This window comes from Triturus cristatus, chromosome 4_1 (assembly GCF_964204655.1).
Source record: "Triturus cristatus chromosome 4_1, aTriCri1.1, whole genome shotgun sequence".
Taxonomy (NCBI): Eukaryota; Metazoa; Chordata; class Amphibia; order Caudata; family Salamandridae; genus Triturus; species Triturus cristatus.
In genome coordinates, this window is record NC_140585.1 from 818,264,825 (window position 1) to 818,280,078 (window position 15,254).

At 46.6% G+C, this 15,254-nt stretch overlaps 1 protein-coding gene across 2 annotated transcripts in view; it reads right to left on the minus strand.

Moving 5' to 3' along the window:
* The window catches only part of SAXO6 (stabilizer of axonemal microtubules 6), a 621,602-nt gene that overhangs the window by 555,351 nt on the left and 50,997 nt on the right, over positions 1-15,254 (minus strand). The window lies entirely within an intron of this gene.

A 15,254-nucleotide genomic window follows, 5' to 3' on the forward strand; every position in this document is an offset into this window, starting at 1 on the left:
AGTAGGAAAGACTGAAATCTTACCATCACACAGCGGGCCGCACTGGAGTATTTAAAGGCCAGTAATGCATCACTCCCAACACGTTCAAATACACCAAATGACTGCATAGGGTCTACTGAAAGCAAACCAACATTTAGAATAGCTCTACAATCACAGGTCTCTCGATTAGAAAACCTTGTGTTTTTAGGACGAGAACCCTCACTCTCCCTTAGGAGGCATGCTTCATCACCAGGTCCATCCTCATATCAAATATGAGCTATTTGGTATATGTGCGTGTCAGCAGAGTGTGTAGTGAGGGAAAATGACGCTGCTAAAAATACCTCTTGGTGGACTGAATCACAACTTTATTTGTCCCAGAAGGGTATAATAAAAAGAAACTTGGATATCACTTCAACCCATTATTGATATTGGAGTCGGGTTCAGATTTTACATGCACAAATCCATAGAAATCCAGCAGTTCTACTTACCTAAGCTAACTTTAACGAATGCCTCCGCAATGCACTGCTTATGAGCTCACATCACTCATAACATGATCAGTGATATCAATGAAGGCATCACTGATGACATCTCAAATGAAATCACTGATGACATTATCCAGCAAAGTAAATTTCAAAATACTTACATTTTTTTAAAGTAAGAAGACACAGATTAGAGAAATCCAGCACATAGGTCACTGTAACCTTAACAACTACTACACTCCCTTATAAAGCAAAAGACAGTTCTCAGCAGATGGTGTTTTCTACACCACTGTAAACACTAATGACCATAGTAAAGCGTCTTTCTGTATGGGCTAGTCTACTGCAAACCACAACAACAACATTCGTGAACCTGGAAACAGCTTTTAGTGCAAGTGTCATATTTGCAGAAACTACTATAACATACAATCAGTATAGGGGTGTTAGCAGAGAGGCCACTGTGTGACAAACCACTAGTAAAATGATTCTTTATCCTGGACACAGGCATAAACAGAAAGGTGAGTCTGGTGTAAATATCACCTACACCGAGCCATCACCCTGGAGAAAGGTCTAAGTGAACAGATGAATGTATTGCAATCTACTACTACATTAATTCATCACAAAAGGCATAGCTCTAAGGAAACAGGTCAGTATGTCATAAAACAGAAGTATATTCAGCCATCACTCTGGAGTGAAGTCTCAATCAACAGTTTAGACTGTGGCAAAGCACTATCATACATATACATCAGTAGGGGACATGTGTCGGTGTAAAGGTTTGTTAACTGATAAATAGTATATCCAGTTTAAAAACGGGATTAGACATCTGATGACATATTAGGAATAGTATTACTCATTATTACTCAGAGAGAATAGTAATCTAAGTTATGCAGTAGCTTAGTATGTACCTTTACCATGAAGAAACCTTTACAAAACACTTACACTCACATGATGATATCATCAGTGATGTCATTTGAGATGTTATCAGTGATGTGACTGTCCAGGTCATGAGTGATGTAATATCTGAGGTCATAAGCAATGCATTGTTGTGGTTAGCTTAGCTATTTATAACTGCTGAATTTCTATGGTTTTGTGCAAAAGTTTTAACTTAACTATAACGTCCCTGTAACCTTTGTTTTATTCAATGAATTTCTAAAGTTTTTTTAGTACTGTTTCCTAACTATGACGTCCCTGTAACCTTTTGTTTTTAAGTGAATTTCACCCGTTTTTTTATATAAACGGCACTATGAACTGAACCAGAAGTTCAATTTACTAACAAACATTTTTACAAGTTTATAAATACGTTATTCACACATTCATTAATATTAGACATTTTTTAACGGAAAATTTTAAAACCAAGGTAAGGTAACGAACGTATGTAGTCTTTCTATGAATGCAATGCAAAAAGTCTTTCTTTTCCTAAATTCATTTTATGGATCTGAGAATCCGTTGCGACTCCTCGGACAAGGAGTCTGTTGGTTATATTGCACACATTCAATACTAAAACAACAACACATTTAATACAAACATATGCTATTGCAATTTCTAGAAGTGTATCACTGCTGGGGTGTGGGCGTGTGAATGACTGTGTGGCAGTGTGAGTGGCTATGTGTGTGTGTGGGTGTGTAGGTGGGTGAGGGTGTGTGAGTAGGTGTGTGAGTGGCTGTGTGGGAGTGGAAGTGGCTGTGGGGGTGTGAGTGGCTGTATGGGTGTGTGTGTGTGTAAGTGTCTGCAGGCTCTGTAAGTCAGTGTGTGAGTGGTTGTATGGGTCTGTGAGTGGGTATGTGATTGATTGTGTGGGTCTGTGAATGGATGTGCAAGTGATTTTGTGGGTGTGTTGTCACATGGATACACTAAGCCCAGTTAGGAAAAGTCATTTTGCATGCTCACGTTCTTAAATTGCCTTCTCTCCCTAAACACAATGACATTGGACACACATTCATTTGCGTGCACGAACAGGATAATATTCTTTAAACTCAGTTACCACTTCGTAGGCACTCTATCAGAACACCTTGAACATTCTGTACAAGGGATAAGTTTATCAAGCAAAATGTTGTTAGTTGTTTAGCCTGCTCGTCGAGAGAGCTATCACAATAGAATAAACAATAGCGGCCTACCTGGGGCTCCGGCCTAGTTATATGGAGGATATTATTATACATATGACATCAAGCATTTGCTTAAACAGGGGAGCAAATCACTGGCACTGAGAGGTTGATCCATGCTAGTATTCCAGCTCAGCTGATTCCTGTTTACCTCATGCAAGTGATGCTCTCCAGCTCTACACCAAGACAGGCAGCTTGATGAAACTAACCCACAGGTAATAGGGAGTTTGATCACCCTACAGGGATTTGGCAAATTCACTTACCCTAGACATGATAGGTTAGGATGTGCTAGGTAAGAGTACACTGTATCACAGTACCTGTATGCAAGTATATATTCTCTGTAGTAAGCAAAATGGTTGAACTATTTATCTTTTTCACCATTATTGTAATGCTAATCACATTATTCTGTTTCCTTGTGTTGCTTACTGCAGCACAATGCTTCAATAAATATTGAAATGCTTTACAGTGTGTTTCTTGTGTATCTCTTTGGATATGCATAAGTAACTAAGCAAAAGGGTTCTATCTGTTACCACAATTTCCTTGGGAGTCAGGATTGCCATGTTTTGAGGTTGCACATCCATATACTAGGGGTACAGATGGTGTACTGTGAGCTAGCAGGATTTCGGCCAACATATCTGGACGGTGCGCAGGGAATTAGTCTCGCGCAGTTCTGATGGTTATGTTGTCCAACAAATGCACAGTTTTATTTGAGAGTATAAGTCGTACTACAGTGTGACTGAGTGTGTCAGTGTCTGGAGGGGTGTGAGAGTGGGTGTGCCAGTGGCTGGATGGGTTTGTGAGTGGATATGTCACAAGGTGTAGATGTGGCTGTATGAGTGGGTTTGTGTATAAGTGTCTTCAGGGTCTGCCAGTCAGTGTGTAAATGGTTTTGTGAGTCTGTGAGTGGGTGTGTGAGAGGCCGGATGGGTGTGTAAGTGGGTGTGCGAGTGCTTTTATGGATGTGTGAGTGGGTGTGGGAGTGTGCGACTGGGCATATAAGTGGGTGTGTAACTGGATGTGTGGGTCTGTCTGTGAACTTGTGAGTACTTGTGTGAATGGGTAAGTGGGTTTGTGAGAGACTGTATGGGTGTGTGGCTGGGTGTATGAGCGGTAGTGTGGGGGTGTAAGAGAGTGTGTAAGTGGGTATGTGAGTGGATATATTTTTTTTATTGGGTCCTGGATCCATCGCAGATTTACACCGGGGGCTGCGCTGAGCACAATGACAGTTTTGCGGATCCTCGCACATAAAAAAAAAAGAAATTGGGTCAATATCTTGCCCATCGGGGGTCCATCACCGACCCCTCTCTCATACCCATGGGGTCAGAGCACCTCTACCAGTTTTCACTTTCACTTTCAGCCCCTGGGGCCTTATTCCAACATAGAAAATGGTAGTCGCAACTTTCCTCTCACATTGCGTCCAGTCAATCACAGCATTGTTAGTGGCACTTGGATCTGTGGATCCACCACGGTGAATCCGCGTCCCTAGATATCTAGAAATCTTTTTTCTTTAATAACTCCAAAACTACTGAACGGATTTACACCAAATAACAAAAAGAGATCTTTCTGGACCAAGATCTAGTTTTCTGCCAAATTAGGTGTAATTCCGTCCAGCAGTTCAGACTGCAGTCATGTCTAAAATCCCTATTTGAAACTGCATTGGGAAAATGTGTTTTGGGACCCTCCCCCTTTTTCTTGGCCTCCGCTTGAGGAATCACCCTGAAACTTTCAAGGCAGCAGCTGAAGTGTGTGTTAAACTAGTTTTGAACATTTTCTGAAGATTCATTAAACGGCACCAAAGTTATTAGCAAAACAAAAAATAATGCCGTCTATGGAAACTAGGTCCGAACTATAACTACCTATATATAAAATAATGCTTCTTGGGTATTGTTTGTACATTTTAAAATAGTCTTTTAATCTTGATACATCATTACTGTGAGAAAGTGCCTTTTTTTGCAAGGTCACCCCCATTTGTAGGTTTCATCTGTGCAGGTGAACTCGCTCGTAAATTAAAAATAAATCTTAAAAGGGGCTGAGAGCCCGCCCCTTACTTACCACTACTTACCATTGGTTGGTACTGACATCACTCTAGTTACCTTGCTTCTTATTGGTCAGACCCTCCTCCTAATCTCAGCTTCCTCCTGGAGCTTCGTGTGTGTCCCTGCCGTGCAGCACTGACCAAGTATTGTTTCCTGTGACCAGTGTCCTTCCAATGGCAAGAGGCTTCTCCAGGTGCTCTTTGTTTAATGTAGATTTTACATGCTCTATTGGATTGCATATCTCTGCAGTCCCTCTTCTTCACCACATGCCCTCCTCCCGCTGTTGATGCTCCCTTCGTGTTGCTTTCCTCCCTGCTGTCCATGTGCTTTCCAGCACACTTAAGTTCACATTTGTAATGTATACAAAGCTACTTAATTACAGTTTTTCTACAAAGTGTTCAGTGTTAAAGGTAGCACCTTGAATGAAAAGATGCATTATGTTTACCTTTTATTCTAGCTATGCAGTCTATAGCCATAGCTGTGACTGGATTAAAGTTATGTTTTCAGCTTGCCTTTAACCACTTCGGCAAGTCCTGCCAGCAGAGGCAATTTAACATTGCTCTAAATTCCTGCTGTGTCCTCCAAATGTCTGTGGCAGGGATTGATCCGGAGTCGCACCATCATTAATGGGCAGAGTATTGCCTTTCCTGCTACATAGATTCTTATACATTCGCTGAGAGTCAACGTATTTCAAACACCTAGAATCCCTCTGCTCATTTTAAGGGTGAGCTGTGCAAATGCCAGCGCCGAGATAGAACCTCACATCCCAAAACACAAATGGCAAAATGGCGGGAAATCCTTGATCTTAATCGGTTCTGGAAAAACATATCAATAGTGTCTGTTTACAGGTTAACTGACGGCAGATTGTCTGTTTGCAGCCAAATGATACAGAGGCGCTAGTTTTCTCTATCCAACAAAAGAGCCTGAGAATTTAATCCTAAAATTATGGGAATACAAATAATTTAGGACTTTGAAATCTATCGACATTTTTAAGAATAAAACACAATGTGCACTGTGCTTCAGTTTTGCTAATGCCTAAATCGTTTGCTTATGTGTGGCAACCGGTAATATGCCCATAAGGATGCGAAGACAAGTAAAATAATGACCAATAAATATAATGATGTGCTTGTGTAAAATGTGTCATTCATGCTTCCATTGTATAGTGCATGCTTTGATCTTTCTATTCAACGGTAAAGCAGAATGCTTACTGGTAGCACTGGTACGCATGCACAATCGTATCATTACAACACTCAACAAGCATTTACAATGCAATGGTCTCCGCATTGTTAAAGTTAGAGCTATTGGCATTGATCATGACATTATTTTTGTTTATATTTTTGTTTTTAAAACATTTAAAGAAACGGCATTGTTATTTACAATGTCGATAGCTTAATCACTCTCAAATGCGAGACCTATTGCATTTGCACCCACACACACAAAGCCACCCACACACACACAGCCACCCACAGACACAGAGCCACCCACAGACACAGAGCCAACCACAGAGCCACTCACACAGAGCAACCCACACACAAATAGAGCCCAGTCTCACCGGTTGCACTGCCCTAGAGCTGGCCATTCTCAAGGGTGCTGTGACCTAAGTGACAGAGTCACTGTTGTTCTTGGCTGTGCTGCTTCATAGGGCCGCTGATCATTGGAGATCATTGCATCTCACGTGCTAGGGGTACTTTACTAACCTGCGTGTTTAGAAATACACAGGAAAATCTTCGGTCTACACCAAACCATGTGGGCAGGTTTATTCGTGACAACCGGAGTACACCTTCCCTGGCTAAGTACCACCTGTACATCCATGCCTCCCCCCCCCCCCATGTCCCTTGGGGGCCAACATGATAACATGTTTCACATAACTTTTTAAAGCCCCTACGGCTGCTCCAGGACAGAGCCGGCCCTTGCTGGGATACCGCCCTGGGCGGAAATCAACTTGTTGGTGGTGCCCTTCCTGCAGAGATGGTGAATAAAATAGGGTAGCAGGGGGCCCCTTTTGTGTTTACAGGGCATTCACACATCAAAGCAGTAATTCACCTCCGAACACTAACTTCTCTGCACCGCCACCAAATATACAGATTCACTCTTGTATAGCTGGAGTATGCTAATGCAGAGTTGTTGGTGGTGTGAATGTAGTTGTTGGTGCGTGTCGGCAAGGGGTGAGGGGGAGGGGAAGAAAGGTGTGTAAAGCGACACCTGCGGCAATTTAAAAAAAAAAGAAGAATAAAAGCCGTTTAGACTCAATAATGGTAGTCAAGTAAGAGGGGCGCTGCTATCCACAGGACTGTAATGCAGACAGTTCCGTACGCCCCTCCGAAACTTAGCGCTCTGCACCTGTGCCCAGCTCGCCCATGCCAAAAGCCGGCCCAGCTCCAGGTAGTGGAAGACACCACACATGCAAAATATTTATTCTTTATCATGGCAAAGCCCCTACACTGATAAAAAAAAAATATTGACCCCAATAAAAAACGTAAACATCCTTTTATAAGAACCTCGGGTACCTGACATGATCGTACAGTAGGTGTGCGCGCCCTCAGCTTATTCCGATCTTTTGTCGGTGGAGTCGTTTTAGTTTATTCTCGGCACTTGTTTTTTTATTCAAGTGCAAAGAATTCTAATAGTGAAATGATAGTAAACACACGTTGTTTGCAACCGAACTCGCAGGTAGATTCAACGAGTGCAATTGTTTTCTTAATTTAAATATCTCGCGTTTTAAAAAAAATATATATATTTTTGCCGTGATTTTATCTACAAATTTTCGGTGACAGCAACTCAAAATAATTTGCTCGCATGCCAGCTCTCCTTAGTTTTTTTTAAACGGATCAACTAATGTTTTCCTTCACCCCTTTAATAACCCTATTAATTTATTAAATATATTCCTTAGTTCCTGGGTACTGCAAAACTTCCCTCCTCCCGCAAATCAGAATATCGACAGACGTGAACCTTCCCATAAATGTTTCTACACCTCTCACCTTGGTCTCCAGCTTCACGCGCATGGGGCCTCTGCTTCCTGAACCCAAGCCCCACGTCCAGGGCAGGCGGAGCGGCTCTGATTGGCCGAGCTGTGCTTGAAGAGCAGCTGAGAGGCGGGAGGGAGCGGCCTGGGCTTCCACCCTCCTCCTCCTCACCCAGAGCTTGCACAACCTCCTGTGCCTTCCTCCCCCGGGCGGCCGCTCCCAGCCCCAACACAAACAACCGGGGCAGGTATGAGATGCTTTCGTTGAAACACGTGGCCCGCAGCGCTCCCTCAGGGCCTGTATGCAGCTACCTCTGAGGCGGAAGTCTCCGGACATTCCGCCACGAGCCTTTCCTTCCCGGGGACTTGGTGTGTTGAAGCATCTGTAGTAAGCGCGTGGCACGAGCGAGCGTCCACTCTGTAGGGAGATATCCTTTCTGTACACGAGATTCCACTGACATCGGTGGGGGCAGTGAGGATGCGTTCTCCACAGGACAGGTGTTAGTGTTTAAATGCAGTTGCCCTCATAAAGGAATGGTACTTCACTGGGACACTGCACATGGGAACACTCGTTCTGCACTCAGTTGAAGTTTAACAAGGAGCGACGGGAAGATTTGGGAGGGGCAGTTAGCGACCTGGACGGGGTGGTGAGAGCGGCCAAGCAGTGTGGGAGGGGGGTGAAGATGTGCGCTAGGACAGGAACAGCATATGGCAGGCAACGAGCTTGAAGCGAAGGGAATCGCCCTGAACACCGCCGCCTTTCTCCGAGGCGAAGCAGAAATGCCTCGGAGAAAGGAAGCGGCGGTTTCGGATTCGGGGGTGTGTTCACCTCTTGCCATTGGCTGGAGGAGATAATTAACAAAGTTGAAAAAAACACGCCCCCGAATCCGAAAAGGACGGGGCTTGTTTTGCGAGACAAGCCTCTTCTCCAATGGCTGGCCAGCATTTAAGAGGCCAGCCAATGGAGAAGAGGAGAGAAGAGGGGCGGGTTCAAGCCCCTCTTCTCCAAGTCATTATGTCTCGCGAGCGAGACTGCGCAAGCGCAGCCTTCAATAGCCGAGACCTAAAAAGGAAACTTTAAAAGCAACAATCATTGCCATTAAATATGTACAGCTTTATTCAGAGTCCTTTGTACATAGCTTTTCCTTTTACTGTATTGAGTATTTGCAGAGAAGTGTAGCTATTTACAGATGGGAATCCTTTGTGTGTTTCCTAAATGCCACAGAAAAAAACATGTGCTCAGAAACAAATACCACACTAATGGTATTAACAGGAGTATTTCATAGGAGCTAAATGTCACCTGTGGAATGCCGCACATGTTGTGCCATCCATTGAGCTAACAAAGAGAATACGGCTGCTGGCCTACCTCTGTAGCCTGACTCCTGAACCTTTCAAATCTGTAGGCAAACCAGTCAAAATTGCCTTTATTGGCAGGAAATAGCCTTGCGTCTAAATATTAAACAAGACACCACAAGTAAGCCTTGTATCCCACATTGTGCTAGTATTTAAAACGGGTACATGCAAGAATTTAGTGTTCTATGTGGCTACAGTGACTAGCCTGCATAAGATATTTTCACTGTGTTAGACCAGTCAGCCCTTTGGGTGGTCCCTCTTCATCATTATTTATTTTGTCCCACTTCTGCCTCAGACCCTGTTATAATTTTTCCTTTTTGGGAACCACCAGATTTTTTAGTGTTGATGCAGGGTCGGGGAGCCATTTTCCCTACCCCTGGAACTTCTGTCTGAGGGCCTGAGACACAAAATGGTGGCCACCCATTGTCACCTGTGACATAACCAGAACCCCCTGGAACATTCTAGAACCCTGTGACAGTGGGAGGCAGTTTAGAATGTTGGGAGGCCATCTCAGAGTGGCAGTTGGCATCTGACTGGAGAAGAGAGAGGACAGAGTTAGAAGGAGGTCGGAGTAAGGCAGCAGAGGTGGAAACCAGTGCTTGGAGTGGGGTCCAGAAACCCACCCTTGATGCTAGTCTCTACTGACCAAGCCCAACCTAAAGCCCTGTGTGGGACCAAGACCAGAAGAACCATCTTAAGGAACGGAACATTTGGAACAGGCCTTAAAGAAGAAGAACAGCAAGTTCCTGACCTGTTCAGCAGTATCCTCCTGGAGTCCTGACGTCGAGAAGCCTAGAGACCTGGGGCCTGAGGTAGAGAAGCGGCGCTGACAGAAAGCAGACGTCGTACCCGGAGCCGCCAGAGGTCGGGTGAGGGCGCCGACGGAGGTCGTGGAGGGGCACCGGAGGTCGAGTAAAGAGTCACCCGAGGTCGAGTGAGGGCGCCGACGGAGGTCGTGGAGAGGCGCCGGAGGTCGAGTCGGGAGTCACCTGAGGTCGAGGTGAGGCGTCGACGGGGGAGTGAAGTCCGCCCACCGGAGTTGCCGGAAACTGAGGTGACCGTTAGGACAAAGGGTATACCCAAGGATCACTGGGACCCGGGTGTCTAGTAGTATAGGAAGGTGGTCCCAGGGCATAAGTAATTATATAACAAAGTCAAAAAAAGGGAAATCAAATTATAATGCAAACCATCAAGTGATGCTGAAGCGTTATTTAATCACACTTCAGCAAAGTTATCAATTCTTTATAACAATCAATTTGCAGCAATCTTACAAAATTAAATCGCAACGAGGTGCCCAAGGGGGGAGAAACGGGAGAGAGGGGTGAGGGGGGTGGGGGGAAGGAGTGGGGGGAAAAAAGTGTTTGAAAGTGACTTCAACACATTTCTTGCAGTATCACACGTCAATTGTTAGGCATAGGATTCATTGCCAACAGATTTAAACAGAGATAGAATCTTCAATTATACATTTGTTGAAAAAACCATGTACATTTTGAGACAACACAGTGGTGGATGCACTATTGCTGGTACTGGTACAGGTTAAGTGTCGACGTTTCGACCCCTGAACATCAAGTAGGTTAGTTGGGTCCTTACAGACGGGGTCTTCATCAGGACTCGGGTGAAGGAAGGGAGGAGGGGCACCTAGGAATGGGATAATTACATGTTAAAAGGGTAGAAAATGATTGAAGTCCTAGAAGAGCACTTAAAAGGACTCAGCGGGAAATGAATCCTCTATTTACCGATTAGAAGGAACCAGGTGGGGATTAAATGGACGTCGCAGATGTAGGGCTGTCGCGCTCCACGGGAGGTGGGAGTGAAAGGACACCTGAAAAAATATAAGGTGTCAATGTGAGGATAATCACTAAATATTTCGGTAAAATTAACAACGTTGCAAAAAGCCAAATTAATGCAACTTACGCGGGGTAGTTGAAGACCTAACCCATTGACAACAGCGTCGCTGGCCGTGGAATCAACCATCGGTTGAAAGTGTGAATGAATCACCATAAATTGTAGTCTCTGTGAAGTAAGGCAAAAGGCAGCAAATGTGAAGTAAAAATTTGGAAGGGATACTGGGGAAAACAGCATTCAGGACGGGGAACCTAGGTCTAAAAAACACATTCAATGATAGAATGGTAAAAGCGATAGGCATTGTGCATCGCTAACGCGGGGCGAGGCAGAAAAAGGCACTGGACAGGCTCAGACTACTAGCGGGGAATAAACCAGAATTGTTTACAAAAACAGTAGCAAAATGTGTTGGTACTGTTCAAAATGCAAAAGGCAGAGTAGCGAGAAGCCATGAAAAATTTTGCAATTATGACATAAAATAGCCGAATGTGGCTAGAAACTATGCTATCACACAGTCGGGAAAAGAAAAGTTCCCGTATCAAAACACAGGGGCTGCAGGTGTCCTGCTTACCGATTAGTGCTCCAGGAACTGGTAGCTTCCAAAGACGTAAGGGGGAGTGAAGTCCACCCACCGGAGTTGCCGGAAACTGAGGTGAAGCGCGCCGGAGGTCGGGAGTGGAGATCGCACTCCGGAGACACCAGGAAGTGGGGAGTCCGAGTCCCTGTGACGCCGGAAGGCGACATCGAGTCGAGACCGTCCAGCGACATCGAGTCGAGACCGCCCAGCGACATCGAGTCGAGACCGTCCAGCGACATCGAGTCAAGACCGCCCAGCGACATCGAGTCGAGACCGCCCAGCGACATCGAGTCGAGACCACCCAGCGACATCGATCCGGAGCCGCCTCACGGCGTCGACACGGCGCCGAGCGGAGCCGAGCGGAGCCGATCATCGTGAAAAGGACAGTAAGTGGTAGAGGGGGCATCTGAGGCCCTGTGGAGTCCTAAAAGACCATCCTAGAGGTTAAAGGGGTGTTAGAACCAGCCTGGGAGTGCCAGGGGTGAACTGAGACTGGTACAGTGACCTCCATAAAGGGTTGTGCAGTTTGGAGGGCCAGATCTTTAGATTACTCTTGTTCTGCCTCAGCTTAGGCCCCAGCCTTGACCAATCTAGGTGGGACACCCCCCTGCCATCCAAGTGTCCTTAAGTTGTGTATGGGCAAAGTAAGACCAAGTGACCTCAAGAAAATGATTTGAACTGTAACTGTCATTGATTGTTTTACCTTATTTATTGAGGTGCTTTATTTATTGTCATCCACTAATTTATTCCTGCACTATATTTATTGTCTGACTGTATTTATTTGCCATCTGTATTTATTGCACATCTATTTATTCTTTGCGTAATGATGACCTGAACCTATTTATTGAAATTCCAAAGTAGCATTATTTATTTGACCTGCTCTTTTAAAGGAAAATCTTATGGTATTGTATTTATGTTATGAATCCTGCAACTAAGAGAAAATAAGATAAAGACATATATATTTTCAACTTGACTTGCATTATTTTTACGGTGTAGTGTCGTTTTTGGAACGGATGAACGCATGGTTACTGTGAGGGTGTGACGTACGCTTAACACGGTGCCTGACCCCAACCGCTCGAGCCAAGCTACCACTGTGCTGGGAACCTGGTGACTGCTAACCCGGTTGCCCGGTTTCCAACATAAAATTGGTGTTCAGCGGTGGGATTGAGCTGTGCTTGCGTCTACTCGACAATAACTGTGGGTAGTCCATAGGCCTACACCGGGAGTTTTCTCCAAGCGGACTTCCTAATTTTGAGTTTTGTTTTTTCCAAATTTACTTCTGGTGGTGGGAGGAGGTATTACAAAAGGTACCCCCCTACATAGCTTCTGTAAGCAACTGTCTTCTATCCTGAGTGGGCAAAATGGAGTTTGTGTTGGAGGATGTGGAAACTTATACTGTGGCCCAACTCAGAGAGTTTTGTCAGCGAGAGGGGGTGTTTTGTCCCCAAGGTGCAAAGAAGGGTGAGCTCCAGACCAGCTTGAGGGCTTGGGGGGAGGCACGGCGAGAAAGTAAGGTTGAGAAGGAGGACAGGGATGGAGAGCCTGACAGCGAGGGGGCTGGTTTGTACCAACCTGAGGTGGGGAACCTAGTAGCGGGGCCCAGAACACTTTCAAGGAAGGGCAGCAGTGTCTCTAGCAACGGCTTATTAGAAGCAGAATTCACTGACCGGAGGGAGAAAAGACAGCTCACATGGGAATTGGCGAAGCTGGAGAAAGAAAAGGAGGAACGGAGGATGGCTCACAAGTTGAGGCTCAGGGAGATAGATCTCCAGATCCTACGGGTCGGGGCACACCCTGTTCCTAAGGGTGGCAGCGAAGAAAGAGAAATCACCAGGGAACCCAAACCCTATTTGCCGAAAGACATAGTAGCCAGCTATAGTGCGGGAGATGATATCGCCAAGTGGCTAGCGGCCTATGAGATCTCATTAAGAGTCCATGGGGTTCCAGAGAAATATTGGGGAGGGGGATTGTATAAATACATGCCTCCAGCTGGCAGGGATACATTATTGGCCCTGGAGCAGGATGAGCAGACCCACTACCCCACCATGAAAGTGGCGCTCGTGAGGAAGTTTGGACTAACACCCGAGAAGTACAGACAGAAGTTCCGGGGTAGCCACAAACTGGGCACACAGAATTGGGTGGATTTCCTGGACTATGCAAAGAAGGCATTAGAGGGTTGGATACAAGGCAGCGAGGTGAGGGACTACGAGGGGTTGTTTGATTTGATGTTGAAGGAACACCTGCTCGAAAAATGTTTCCCTGAACTGCGTCTACACCTGGTGGATAGCAAGCTGACCAATCCCCGGAAGCTTGCTGAGGAGGCGGACATTTGGGCTAGTACCCGGGTGTCCACAAGGGGGACTGGAGGGGACTCTCAAAAGACCGGACAGGGCGCCCCCCAGAAGAAAGAGGGAGGGGAAAAGAAAACGGAGTTCTCTAAAGGCCCCCAAAATAGTTTCCAAGGGAAGGGAACGGGATTCACTCCTAGGGCTAACCCACCCAGAAACCCTAATCCTGGCCAGAGTCAGCAGCCAAGGGTTGTCCATTGCTTCGAGTGCGGTGGTGTCGGACACTATAAGGGAGATGTGAAGTGCCCGAAAAGACCACCCCCTCCCATTGGAGGAAAGGCCCCCGGAGTAGCTAGTGTAGTGCTCGGGAGGAGATGCCTTTAGATAAGGGAAGGGAGTGGGCGGGTGTCACTTTAGTGTCCCTGGGAGAACGGAAGATGGTTCCTAAGATCCAGGTGCCCGCAAATACCGTAAAGTATGGGCAGTGGGTCACCATCAACGGCCAAAGAGGGGAGGCTCTGAGAGACACAGGAGCCAGTATGACTATGGTATGTAGCCAACTGGTGTCTCCAGAGCAGGTGATTCCCGATGCACTCCACCCTGCCGCGATGGCTGACGGCAGAATGGGCCACTATCCGGTGGCCGAGGTTCCATTTGAATGGGAAGGGGTTGCAGGGTTGCTTCGAGTTGCCGTAAGCCCTGCCGTGCCAGTCGATTGTCTGCTGGGGAATGACATGGAGCATAATGCTTGGAAGGAGGTGGAATACCGGACTCATGCTGAGATGCTGGGTACACCTGACTGGGCCTGTGTCAGCACAAGGTCTGCGACTACCCGGAGGGGGAGTTCGTTTAGGCGGGAGCCTGGAACAAAGGCACCGCCGGCTGCCAATCAAGGGAAGAACCGAAGGCAGGAGGAGCCTGCCTCGGCACCCGCGCCCCGTGTGACGGATAGGCCACCGGAGGTGGTGGACCAGGAGTCCGCGGGGGGGGATGTTACCGAACTGGAGAACCTACCCATCCCGGCTGAGTGGCACGTGGAGGGAGGGCCGACCAGGGAGGAATTCTGCAAGGGCCAGAGGGAGTGTCATACCCTTGAGGGACTGAGGCGTCAGGCCGAAGCCCAGGCAGCAGGGAACGTTGAGGGGAACTACAATATTTACTGGGAGGATGGCCTCCTCTACAGTGAACCCAAGGCACCCATGCACGGATCGTCACGGGCCTTGGTTGTCCCTCAACTTTACCGAGCCTTCCTTCTGGAATTGGCTCATGAGATCCCCTTGGCAGGACACCTGGGGCAAGACAAGACCTTTGCCCGGCTTGTCCCACACTTTTATTGGCCTCAAATGAAAGTGTCGTCCGACACCTACTGCCGGACGTGTGTGTCTTGTCAAGCCAGTGGGAAAACAGGGGTGAAGCTGAAAGCTCCCCTGGAACCACTTCCTGTCGTTAGCACCCCCTTTGAAAGGGTGGGCATAGACATTGTGGGTCCGTTAGATCCGCCTACTACAGCTGGTCACAGGTTTATCCTGGTTCTGGTGGATCATGCCACACGGTACCCAGAGGCCATACCTCTGAGGACCATTACGGCACCTGTTGTGGCTAGGGCCCTGATGGGAATCTTTACCCGAGTGGGTTTTCCCAA